The sequence below is a fragment of the Branchiostoma belcheri genome, unplaced genomic scaffold (assembly GCF_001625305.1).
Source record: "Branchiostoma belcheri isolate BF01 breed outbred unplaced genomic scaffold, Haploidv18h27 scaffold49, whole genome shotgun sequence".
Lineage (NCBI taxonomy): Eukaryota > Metazoa > Chordata > Leptocardii > Amphioxiformes > Branchiostomatidae > Branchiostoma > Branchiostoma belcheri.
The window spans coordinates 825375-831186 of record NW_017804120.1 but is presented as its reverse complement, the minus strand read 5'-3'; the positions used below and the strand labels follow the sequence as shown (position 1 = coordinate 831186).

At 39.1% G+C, this 5812-nt stretch overlaps 1 protein-coding gene across 1 annotated transcript in view; it reads right to left on the bottom strand.

Moving 5' to 3' along the window:
- Positions 1–4626, bottom strand: part of LOC109479486 (solute carrier organic anion transporter family member 5A1-like) — a 40045-nt gene extending 35419 nt beyond the window's left edge. Inside the window, exon 1 of the mRNA XM_019781451.1 lies at positions 4531–4626. The gene's annotated coding sequence lies outside the window, so the exon portion shown is untranslated. The remainder of the gene's footprint in view (positions 1–4530) is intronic.
- Between the last annotated feature and the right edge of the window lie 1186 nt (positions 4627–5812).

The following is a 5812-nucleotide window of genomic DNA, read 5'->3' as shown; positions in this document are numbered from 1 at the left end:
CTTCCAATTTTACCTGTACTAACCTGCATATACCCAGTACATGGACCAGTGCAGGTTAGGTGCAGGTAGACATACGAAATACCTGCACAGCTCCAATTTTACTTGCACTAACCTGCATATACCCAGTACATGGACCAGTGCAGGTTAGGTACAGGTAGACATCAGAAATACCTGCACAGCTCCAATTTTACCTGCACTAAGGTGCATATACCCAGTACATGGAGCAGTGCAGGTTAGGTGCAGGTAGACAATCATTCAGAAATACCAGCACATCTCCAATTTTACCTGCACTAACCCGCATATACCCAGTACATGGACCAGTGCAGGCATCAGAAATACCTGCACAGCTCCAATTTTACCTGCACTAACCTGCATATACCCAGTACATGGACCAGTGCAGGTTAGGTGCAGGTAGACATCAAAAATACCTGCACAGCTCCAATTTTACCTGCACTAACCTGCATATACCCAGTACATGGACCAGTGCAGGTTAGGTGCAGGTAGACATCAGAAATACCTGCACAGCTCCAATTTTACCTGCACTAACCTGCATATACCCAGTACATGGACCAGTGCAGGTTAGGTGCAGGTAGACATCAAAAATACCTGCACAGCTCCAATTTTACCTGCATTAACCTACATATACCCAGTACATGGACCAGTGCAGGTTAGGTGCAGGTAGACATCAGAAATACATTGTACCTGCACAGGTACTAAGGTACTAGTAGGAATAGACTTCAGAAATACATTGTCTGTCATCTTTAGAATTCCTACTAGTACTTGCTTTGTTTCTGCCATTTGTAGACCTGTCACCAAAGTATATTTTGTTACTTATAGTCTTGATGTTTGTCATGGCCATATAATACAGTATACACTGCCTTTATATAGTGTCTGCCTACTCTCCAAGCAGAGGTTGTGGGGGAATGATTGTTACATTTTTATATATGGTCGTCTTTTTTTTTGTCCTGACCCCTGTCGGTGGCCGCGGACCTTCTCTGGCTAATGGATACTGTCTGGCAAATTTGATACTGTCTTTGAGAGGGATCTGCTTGGAGATTAATGTCTGCCATGTAACTGTATTCACAGCTGCCTGTATTTTGTTAACCTGTGAACACACTTGGAGTGTGTTATTTAAAACAAAACACCACTGATAGCATTACACTGTAGCCATGAGAGAGTGTTACATTTCACAACATATAACTTACACATCTTGATACAGTAAGGCCACACCAATTTAATTCTATGGATGACATCCTCTGAAGACCCCCAAACTAGTGCGCGCGGGCAAATAAAAAAAAATTCTGGCCAAAAATAAAAATGCTACTAAACCACAGAAATACAAAGCTGGTATTGTGAATTTGCGACAGTAGTTAGCAACGTATACGACATGCTGGCTTTTTGCGGCATTTATGAATCGGTACGGAACTTATGTACTGAGTTCTTGAGTCGCGGAGCTTCGAATTCGATAGCCTGGGTGCTCGACTCCGTTTTGTCACTAACTACCATGGACTACCCAGGCCTAGAGCCAGGCCAGAGCCTCGGTGGACGTGATTTTTTTTTGCTTTTTGAAGGGCGACAGGCGAAAATCAATGCGCGCGGAATCCGCGGATGTCATCCACAAAATTAAGGCAGTGTGGCCTAAACATGAAACTGCACCCTAGCTTCATTCTAGCTATAGAACATTTTATTTCTGTCTCCCTTGAACTCTTTTGACCCTGATGTCCAAATGTGGAGATTTCAAACCCCTCCGGCCTTCAGTGAAGCAAAACAGAGCATTTGATATTTGAAAAATGAAAGAAAAAAAAAATCAAGGTTACCCTGCAGTGCCAAGAAAAGCTGCCAGGGGTCCCAGAGTCAGATTTTGTTTGATACTATATGACAGGTCAAGACAAAAACATGTATCAAGTTGCATTCTGCAAGTTGCAAAGCTGGATTCCCTCTCACACAGACGCAATGTCCATATGCATCTCTATCCCTCTTTCACAGGTACTTTCACGGTCAAAGTTCAGGAGAACTTGCACTTCTTGTTCCGCCGCTCAGAACCTTTCAGCGTGCCACTAGGCTCTCTTCCAGTTCTCATCAATACACCGTTAACATACCTGTCTCCAAGTCATTTTACAACAACAGCTTCTTTCCCTGGACTGCAAAATTATGGAACTCTCTTCCAAACAGATGCTTTCCGTCCGACTACAATCCACAAAGCTTCAAAACAAAGGTCCACTGCCATCTCCTGATATAACTACATTATACTAGTTTAGTACCTCTAGCTCTATGCCTAGAAGTGGCCACAAATAATTGGCCTTGCATTTAGCGACACCGTTAAAAAAAAAAAAAGTATCATAACAAACCATGGAAAGCTTTCTGAGTTACACAATCACATATTGTCTAACCACGAAATTTGACCACAATAAAGAAAATGTACCCTTCTTTATAAAGAGATAAGAAAACTAATAATTTCCTTGAGGATCTATACGTCTATCAAATATCACAACAATCCATCCATAGCTCCCTGAATTAGAAAAAAATTATGCTGACCTGTTTAAGTTTAACTTTAACAACAAAACTTCAACCGCAACACAAAACAACACCACACTACAGAATTCGGAGACAAAATTTGGCAAGGTACATGTATGAGACCACATTAAAGATAATATAACCTTCTGTACAAATAAATAAGAAAACTAATAATTTCTTTGAGGATCTATACGTCTATCAAATATCACAACAATCCATCCATAGCTTCCTGAATAGCTTCCTGAATTACAAAAAAAACCAACCACAAATTTTTTTAACACAACACAACACTACACAACACCACACTACAGAATTCGGAGACAAAATTTGGCAAGGTATGAGACCAAACCTCTTTGGGTAGACTAACTAACCATAGTTTAATGCCACCGCATCTCTTTCCATATTCTTACACCGATTTTTGTCAGTCAAAGACGACAGATTGGGCAACATTTTTGTCCGTCACTAGCGGAAAATTCCATTAAATGATGCAAAGACGGACACTGGCCAGACCACTGGTTCTACCACACCTATTGTTTCCGGCTTACCTGTCATGACGTAAATAGAGTTATTTAGAGGACATGCCTGAATGCATGTTTACAGAGACGTCTATTTGTGTGCTCATAGCTTGTAGGCAAATGTCAAGACATTTTGGGCCACCATTTTTACTACAGATCCAAGATCCAACTGTGGATCCAAGATGCAACTGAACTGTAGATCCAAGATCCAACTGTAGATCCAAGATGCAACTGTAGATCCAAGATCCAACTGTAGATCAAAGATCCAACTGTAGCTCTAAGATCCAACTATATCCAAGATCTTTAGAACTGTAGATCCAAGATTCAACTGTAGATCCAAGATCAACTGTAGATCCAAGATCCAACTGTAGATCCAAGATCCAACTGTAGATCCAAGATCCAACTGTAGCTCTAAGATCCAACTATATCCAAGATCTAACTGTAGATCCAAGATCAACTGTAGATCCAAGTAGAGGTTATGCTTTGTCTTGTGTTTGGTGTGTTTTTTTGCATATTTATCAGGCTTTCTTTTTTTGTAAGGTATCTTATTTGGCAGCCAAAGTCAAATTTGTGATACTGATTTGTGTTCTCGATTTGAATTTTGATACTGTCTTGCCGATTTGATACAGAAGATTGATATATGAAATATTGCCAGTTTTGCAACTGAAAATGTTGTACTGTGTATTGCTAAGCATAGTGACTAAGCTGGAAATTATGTATCTCCTTCTTACAATTAGTTTGATAAAGCAAGAAAGAAGTAATATTTGAAATAAAAAAAAAATCTACATAATAGTATGTACATGTGCCTTGAAGACAATTACCAAGTACCTGTACCTAATTTTTGTGTTAAATGCATTTGATTGGCGAGAAATAAATTGGGGGAACAACAGTTCAAGAATTTGATTATGGTTTCTCATAAAGTATTTAACATATTTTCATAGAGGTAACTCCCCAAACAAGCATTAAATATTAATTCTAATCACAAACTATGAAGAAATAAGGTAAATTCTAAGTTATTGGTTGAAGCTTGAAAGTATTCTTGATTATGTACATTTAAAGTTTCTATCACATGATTTAGTGTAATGTCTTGATTACGAAAATGAAAAAAAAAATGGCCAGAAACTAAAGAAAAAGTTTGCATAATCCTACTAGTTCCGGGTTGGCAACGTAAAAACAACAAAATTCCGTTGCTATTTCAAGACAGAAGGACAGGATATATGAGGCTATCCTTTTTGTATCGTCAAGGACAGATTTTGGGAAGAAAAACAAGCGGACAGACAACTATGTTATTGTAAGGCCATTTTCGATTCTGGCTACCGACTTACGCAACCTACAAAGCGTATCTACAAAACAAACAACATAGGTGGGAGGACCCGAAAATAGGACAAAACTTGCCAAAATCTTACGTTTTTACCACTAAGAAGCATTTAGAAAGGGATAGATGGATAGGAGAAGGTAGTAGGTATAGTTTGGAGTGTGTATTGTACAATAAATGTCTTACTTTTCCGCGTTTCTTGAAGATTCACCAACCGTAGACAAGTCTTCTTTCGGCCTGGAGGACGTGTACTTCTCTTGCATTACTTTGACCTCAACAACCCCACTGCAGCGATATGTAAAGTTTACTTAAAAAAATAAAAGATCCTTCCAATTACTTGATAATAAAACGTCCCTAGACAACGGTTGATAAAATTTATTTGATATATTTATATATATTTAAACAGATTTTCTTTCTTTTGATTATCTTATAACTACCATGAAGATTTTTTGAACACGTTTTGATGTTTTCAAATACGATTTTGGCCTCACCCCAAAATCGTCATAGGATGATACCACTATGGAAAGTATAAGGTTGGTATTTTCTTGAGTTATTTCATTAATTTTCGTTATCGTGATAAATTAGTCAATAATTGACTATGAATATTTAATACTAGTAATAATATAGCTTTTAGTTGTTATTATCTTCTAAAAATGGCAGATATATGCAATATTTTAGAGTAATACGTAGCTTAAAATGGCGTTCTCCCCTTTTAGACTGTACCAAAAATTGGCGCGCCCTCCTCAGGTCGGCACCTGATTGGTCCGCGTGGGGATTTTCCCCTGAGGATAAATTTGCATGTGGCTGTCTATTTCACTCACAAATCCTCGTGTGCTCAGCACCCAACGTGTGACCGAAACCGGTGCACCTTTTTCTCCACCACTATTCGGTGAGTATTCTCTGAATCTACATCGTTTTTAGATAAAAAAATAGCATCATAAAAACCTGTGTGGTCTTGCAGAGGTGCTATGATTTTAGGGTCCATCGCAGACCCAAGAAAATCGATATATTTTGGTGTCCACGTCGGAAAACCGAAAGCAGAACGACATGTAGTCCATGTCTTTTGCAGAGGTGTTGCAGGGATCTAAAGGTTATTGGTTCGATCCCCAGCCTTTTCTGAAGCCAAACCTTTGTATGGGAAGCAGACAGACTGTAAGATTTCTTCCTGAGGCCCCAACTTAACGTTTAGAAGTCCTTTTCCCACGGTGCATAATTAAAGAGGGAAACAAAAACGTCGATCAAGGTAGATGATAGGTAAATTTGGGGGAGGGTGTCAAATATTATGGTTTACTTACGACGTACAGGATCAAAAGACACGGGTTCTATTCCCATTGACTCTATGCCAAATCACTCTAGCCACTACTATGCGGCCTAGTTGGTTTAGAATATCAATGAAATCCAATCGCAATGCGCAGTCAGGGCTGATTATTTTTGTGTGACACAGAAGGTGTTCAGGGTCACACGGACA